General features: G+C 41.7%; 1 pseudogene across 1 annotated transcript; it reads right to left on the bottom strand.

The window, feature by feature from the left end:
- Window positions 1-4,979: 4,979 nt before the first annotated feature.
- On the bottom strand, window positions 4,980-6,334 carry LOC307186414 (14-3-3 protein gamma-like; annotated as a pseudogene). The gene is made up of 2 exons: window positions 6,098-6,334; window positions 4,980-5,586 (listed from the first exon to the last, which is right to left on the bottom strand). The product of its transcript is annotated as a 14-3-3 protein gamma-like (transcript).
- Between the last annotated feature and the right edge of the window lie 1,309 nt (window positions 6,335-7,643).

Below are 7,643 nucleotides of genomic sequence, written 5' to 3'. Positions count from 1 at the left end.
TGTTTCCAGTGGTGCCCAGGGGCACAAGTTTGCCAGTGATATATTTTGCAAATATCTTTTCCTACCCTATGTCTTGCTTTGACAGCAAACAATTTTTAACTTATGCTTTTTGACAAATTGTAAGGTATTCTGCCTGACTCCGTAAGGGGAACATATAGAGTGCTACTCAACTATGGAACTGTTGAGGTATTTTTAAGCTCCTGGGACAAACAGAAATTATACCTGGGGGAGAGATGTTCAACGGTAATGTGTGGGTGTGGGGGGGAAGAAATAGGGTCAGTGAACAGACGTCATGATTCCAAAATTAGGATGAGGTTCCAGATAATTATTGGGAAAATTAAAAATGGCTCTAGGGCTTCCCTAGGGGTGCAGTAGTTGAGAGTCCGCCTGCCGATGCAGGGGACACGGGTTCGTGCCCCAGTCCAGGAAGATCCCACATGCCGCGGAGCGGCTGGGCCCGTGAGCCATGGCTGCTGAGCCTGCGCGTCTGGAGCCTGTGCTCTGCAACGGGAGAGGCCACAACAGTGAGAGGCCCGCGTACCGCAAAAAAAAAAAAAAAAAAAAGGCTCTATATTATAGAAAACCATGAACAAGTTTCTTAATCTGCAAACAATATTTGACTGCCTTATATGTACTAGGTATTGTCATGAGCACAGAGCATACAGTGATGAATAAGCAATCATAGTCACCTGTCCCCAGAGAACTTAGATCTAGTTCTGTAAAATAAATGAATGGAAACGAAACTATATGTTTGCTCTGCTATTGAAATTAGTTTATTGAAATATGGGAGTTCGTAACATCTTGGTATATTAAAAGGAAAGAGAGGGCTGAACAGCTTGAAAGGTGAGATTCCAGGTCATTCCCTTTGCTGCTGTTCCTGCTTCTGGTGTTTGCTGCCGGAAATGAGTCCTGATTTTGAAGAGCTCACATGTCATCCTCTACTGGTTTTATCAAGAAAGCAGCTACACACTGATATATGGGGACAAAAGCACATGAATGTAGAACTAAATCAGGATGATATGATGATTCCTGTGGTTAGAAGAATGAGTTCACTCTTGCAGTAGACGCTAGAGAATCCATATCTTCCATAGCATGATGGGCGGCAACAACTGTATCTGTAGCCTCCATGGCCTCAGCCATAGCTCAGTCTGCAGAAGCTGCCACTTCTCTAGCCACAGCCATAGCCATATCCCTAGCCCAGACCTCTGTAGTAGTTGCCATAGGAACTCATGGTGTTAGGAACTGTAGAGTTGTTTGCATATCAAGGGCAAGTTTCCTAAGTATGACTATCACCAGCTTCCTTGGGACTTTTATATACCCTCAGTGATGGGTTGGGCAAACCACATAGACGTGCACCAGTCTCACTGGGTAGATTAAATTGCATGAAAAAAAAAACTCTCATCCATTTTAATTGTGTAAAACTTGAGGATAATTTCTGATACTAATTAAAGATGTTTTCATTTGATTTCTGTGCAGTTTGGATTCTACAGGATGATTATGCTATCTTCAAAGCCTTCTTTGACCTTTATATTTAAAGATCTATAATCAGACATCACAACATCCAATGTCATCATCTGGAATTTGTTCTTTCATTAAATCCCCTTCCCAGCATCTCTGAAGTTTACTTATTTTTTCATTTTGCAAATAGTTAATGCCCATCTAATGTATCCCAGGTACTACGCTTGGAGCTAAAGATACAACTGTAAATAAGAGCTGCCCTTCCCAATCCCATGAATTTATGCCCTTCATCTTTGTTATCCAAGGTAATAGAAGAATTTAACACTTACAGATAAATTCAACAAAACATAATTGAAAGTACCATAGAACCAAATTTATTTATTAATTAAAAATTTCTTTTTTTCAGATCTGTAAGTTTATTTGCTCAATGTAGGGCAGTTACATAATGACTCACATTCATGATATTCCACCACTGAGGAAAACTGCTAAGAATGGTTCATGTGTGAAATAATTTCTTAGAGAAACACGGATTTGGAAAAATAATCACTGAATAGACCTTAGAAATAGTTCACTGCATAACTTGACAAAAAGCACAAAGCCTCAGAGAACATATTCATTGTTCTCCTGCACTGTAATAGTTATAATTTCACCATGACAAACACCAGACGTTAAGATTAAGCTAACACTGGTGTTTCTTTTACTCCCTCTCCCCTTTAAAAACAAAATATATAACTGCATGTCACTGTAGCAACTTCCAAAATAGATCAATTTGTTACAATCACTATTTGGAAGAGCAAACTTTACCCTCAAGAGGAAAAATTAAATAAAGAAAACTTTAAAAATTTTGAAGACAATCTTTTTGTCATAGGAATACAAAACACGTACAGTGTAAGTTAATAAATTTCAAGCCACTGTATAGACATACAACATGCACAATATTATATCAAGAGAGTAATGGAGGAGTAATCCTTTCACTGGAGAGACATCATCCTAGACAAGCGCATTTCTTTAAAAATAAAGAAAAGAAAAGAAACCATTCAAACTGTTTATATATCATCTCCTCCCATTCCCTCTTCATTTTTAGCCCTCAGATATTTTTTTTTTTTTTTTTTTTTTTTGCGGTATGTGGGCCTCTCACTGTTGTGGCCTCTCCCATTGCGGAGCACAGGCTCTGGACGCGCAGGCTCAGCGGCCATGGCTCACGGGCCCAGCCGCTCGGCGGCACGTGGGATCCTCCCAGACCGGGGCACGAACCCGTGTCCCCTGCATCGGCAGGCGGACTCAACCACTGCGCCACCAGGGAAGCCCCTCAGATATGGTTTTACCTTGCATTATTCTAAAAAGCAACCAGAACTGAAGCTGAAATTTAAAAGAAAAATGGATTTTGTAATTCAAGTAAATCATTTCCAAATGCTACAAGGAAGGACACAACATTGCTCACTGGACATGAAGATAAATTAAGGAAAGCCCCACCTACCCCCCAAATCTGTTCCCATCCGTGGTATTGACTTAAGACTCCTGTTAGGGCACAGAAGCTGTAAAACTCTCTTCTGCTAGTTCTTCTGGTAGGTTTGGTTGGTTGGGACTTTCTCTCTAGCATATGCACAGGACCTTCTAAGGAAAGTCATGCTGGGTAAACTGTGCCACGTGACAGAACATCGTCACACTCTTCTATTTCACTGTCACCTGGATCCTGGTCAGCGTGTGCATTTCACAATTGGAAGCTCCATTTTGGTTTTAGCAAAAACAGCTGTCAGTTTTTCCTCAATCATTACTCATTCCTTTCCTTGCCTAAATAAAACAGAGACAAACGAATCTGGTGTCGCTCCCTATCTCGGGAGTTCACGCTGTTACTGATCTTAATAAAAAAGGCTGAACGCATATGCAATAGGTCATGTGTTTAGAAAGACTTATCCAAAATGAGAAGGAAGGACCTAAGGCTCACTGAAACAAACTTGTGGAAATAGCATTGTGGTTTCCTACAATTCTAAAACATGCACAGATGGCATAAGAGAAATCAGTCTCCAGCTTCTACGCTTTCATTAAGAAGAAAAAAAATACATAGTAAAAGTTTTGGTCAAATAGGAGTTAAGTATTTATTATCTGATAATGATTTTAGTTTATTTTCCTACAACAATTATTTGGGGAAGGAGTGTTTTCAGGGAGGAAACACTGACACACTTACAAGGCTCTGAAATTGGACAGAATGTTTATGAACTCTTCCTATAGGATTTTTCTACCAGTAAGCTCCTAGCACCTGAATTTTCACACACTGCACCATGAACTCTCTCAAAATGACCGCCAACTTCTACAATCCAACAGTTTTTCAATCCACCCTAGTCAGTTCTGTCAGCATAAGGTACAGTGGGGAAGACTCAAGTGAGGATTGAAACAGCAGTGTAATCCCAGAGGAAGGAGCAGCTTAAAAATCAGGATTTCCGTGGAAATATCAACACAAGAAATGAGATACAGACCTGAATTTTCTCTATTTTTGTAGTGTTTAACGTTTCTATTAAAGTGATTAATAATTTTTGTGGTGGATTTAATTAAGAAGAAAGAAGTGCAAAAATTCCACAGCCATCTGCCAAGCACCTATTAACCAAAACCTTTAAAAAGTAGCTTTGATTCTCCTCAGGCAAGTCTTCTGGCCTAGGAGATAGATAACAGTAAAACCAACCTGGATAAGGCTGACTAAGGAGGATGTAAAAGCCAAAATAAAGAAAAATACACAATCAGTGGCTTGATGTTACATATGGCTATAATGTAGAAATACTATAAATGGCAATTCAGTGTCAATATTGTCAACTGAGTAGAAACTTGTGAAAACTGGCAAGGCCTAAACCACAAGGATAAATATACATCATGTTCAAAGTCTATCAGCTTGGGTTTGAAACTATTCCATGTCTGGTAGAGCAGGGGTTCCCAGGCCCTGGTCTGTGGACCGGTACCGGTCCTGTTAGCAACCAGGCCGCCCAGCAGGGGGTGAGTGACAGGTAAGTGAGCAAAGCTTCATCTGCCGCTCCCCATTGCTCGCATTACTGCCTGAACCATCGTCCTTCCCTACCCCCATCAGTGGAAAAATTGTCTTCCACAAAACCAGTCTCTGGTGTCAAAAATGTTGTGGACGTCTGTGGTAGAGTATACCCTAAAAAAAATGCACAGCTAAAACAGATGAGATAGAAAGTACCCAAAATCCTTACTGGAACCACAAGACTTATTGAATAAGGGCCATTCCATTTAAGTATTCTTTTCATCTTAAAACCCTGTTCTCTAGCAATAAGTTAAAGACAGCTCCACTTGCATTAAGCTACGTAACAAGCCCATATGCCAATGTGAGGCTGCTATTCCAATACAAGCACAGCTAGCCTGACTTTCCACTAGTGGAATTTTAGCAAAAATGTCAAAGAGGCGATCAAAGACAGCACAGGTCATGGATTTTTCCCTAGGAAGGTCATCCCTCCCTTACCCTCCCCCACCCAACACTCAACTCATGGTAAAAAATAAAGACTGCAGTAGTAACATCAGCGTGCCCTGACAGTCCACCTGGGGGCCTTAATTGTTGCTTCTCCCCCGTCATGGTCTTGCTGATCACTTGTCTAGAGCAAGAGGTTGCAGAGGGGCTGCATGATGAGTGTGGAGTCCCCGTAGGAGTCCTGTTGAGAGCATCTAGAGCTTGGTGATGGTGTCATCGAGAGCAGTCTTGGCCAAGTGGCAGGCTTGCTCTGGGGCACTCTGGATTTCATAGTAGAAAATGGAGTAGTTAAGGGCCAAGCCTAATTTAATGGGGTGAGTGGGCTGCATGTTCTCCTTGCTGATCTCATGGGCATTGCTATAGGCTTTCTCAGATGACTCCACAATGGTCGCCCTCTTCTCTCCAGTGGTGAATTCGGCCAGGTAGCAGTAATAGTCCCCTTTCATCTTCAGGTAAAACACTTTGCTCTCACACTAGGTCTCACTGCAATTCTTGATCAGGTAGTTATCCAGCAGGCTCAGCACATCCTGACATACCACCTCCAACTCCTCCATTTTTTCCCTGTAAGCATGGACAAACTCTATCTTTTTCTCATTACCATTTGCGGATGTCTTCTGCTTAGTGCTAATAATGACCGTCCAGGAAGAATGGTGTGCCTCAACTGAAGGAGAATCTGGTCTTTGTACCCCAACACCAAATTAAATCTTGGAGACAGAGTTTTGAGTGAAGTAGAGAAGAATAGCTTTATTACTTTGCCAAAGGGGGCCACAGTGGGCTAATGCCCTCAAAACTGTGTGTCCTGGCCTGAAGGACATAGTGAGGAGTTTTATAATAATGGTTTAAAGAGGGCGTGATCATCTCTTGGACATTCTTCTGACTGGTTGGTTGTGAGGTAAGTAGGAATCAGCATCATCAATCTTCTGGTTCCAACCAGTCTGGGGTCTCTGTGCTTGTGGGCAGCATACCATTAACTTCTCCCACCTGGTGGGGGTTTCAGTATCTGCAAAACAGCTCTAAGATATTGTGATGTGTATCCCTTGATGGGGAGCCAAGACTCTGCCCCAAGGCTGCACTACTGTTTCTTTTGGCTGTTCCTCCCTTATCTCTGGATCCTCCTCCCTTCCCTAATTAACAACTGTTTGAACCTGCCCATTGGAACTCAGGGTAGGTCATGGAGGCTGAATGAAGCCTATTTCTTGTAATCAAAGAAATGGGGGACACAGAAAGGCTTTTGAGCCCAGCAGCCCTATGGGTCGTTCTCGGTTTCACAACTCCATTCTTGTGGGCCACTGAGAGGAGGTTTCTTTCTTCATTGGACAGTGGCTCATTCAACTCTGCCATGGCCATGTTGTCATAGCGCTCTGCCAGCCTGGCTTTCTGCACTAGTTGCTCGTGGTCCACCATCTTCATAGGCTGTGTTGGGCCAGGCCAGAAGACCTGGGCAGACTAAAGGGCTTGGAGGGCAGCAGCAGTGCAGCTGGAGTCCCTGTGCCAGCGGGCCCAACCCATGAAGCGAGTGGCTGAGGGGACGGTGGCAGCGTAGATGCCCAAACTAATTTTTTTACGAGAGAAAAAAAAGAAGACTAAATGGCAAAGTTTGTTCCCTTACACGTTATTTGCACGTTATTTTCCAATTTCTGGGCCTCCTTCATCTTTCTGATCTCTAAGGAAACTATATATTATTTATAGAAATACGAAGTTATAAAATAAAAAATTAAAATAAATAATTAGATATGACTTTCTTTCTAAAAATGAAGTTCACTAATATTCTCATAAGGGGTTGGAATCACCCTACTTAGCCATTTATATCAAAACTAATTTAAAAAATACCAGCAATAGAAATATACCATATAATATTAAAAATGGTTTCAGATAGAATCTTACAATATAAAAACTGGTTTAACACTCTAATTTTACAGATGATGAAACTGAGACTTAGAGAATAGTGTTCCAAATAGCCCCATGAGTGGCAAAGCCCAGGTTAGAACCTAGAAACTTTCATCTCCATCTCTCACTTTCCATTGTACCACCCTCTTTGTTACATTTTTATAGATGTGGTATGAACATGGGTAAAAGCAAGAGGTATTTCATTTTCATAATGGAAGAATGACAACTCTCCTTTGCTTTCTCTGTTGGTGAGCTTCCTAATTTTGACTTCTGATCTGTATGCTGAATGGCATTTCCTTTCCTCTTGGCTGGAATTCGAAGGGCTAAAATTAGCAAGTGAAAACTTGAAGCAACATCCACTTATTCTCAATGAGATTACAGTCAAGATGCTTGTTGCATTGATTAAGAGATGTAACTCTAAGAGGAAAGAGCAAAAATAAGTCCAAAAGTTCTAGAGTGGAACATTGAGAGACCAGAACAAGATGACAACATAGCAGGCTCCTGAATTTCTTTCTTCCTACAGACACACTGAATGTATAGCTACATGAGGAGTAATTCCCTCTGAGAAATCCAGAGACTAGCTGAGTGACTCCTACACATCAGGGGAATGAGAGAATACCCACATAAAAACGGGTTGGAGAGGTGGAGGTATACTTGTGCCATAAACCCCATCTGTAGCACAGTGCCATACAATCTGGAGAGAACCCCTAACTCCCAGTTTCTGCCTGAAGAGTTGATACTGAGCAGAACCCTGTGGGCCTCCTGGGCACAAAAGCCTTTCTGTGTCCCTCATTTCTTTGATTACAGGAAATAGGCTTCATTCGGC

Source organism: Stenella coeruleoalba, assembly GCF_951394435.1.
Source record: "Stenella coeruleoalba genome assembly, chromosome: 5".
Lineage (NCBI taxonomy): Eukaryota > Metazoa > Chordata > Mammalia > Artiodactyla > Delphinidae > Stenella > Stenella coeruleoalba.
Note: the sequence above shows the minus strand (reverse complement) of the source record. Positions and strands in the feature narration are given on the sequence as shown.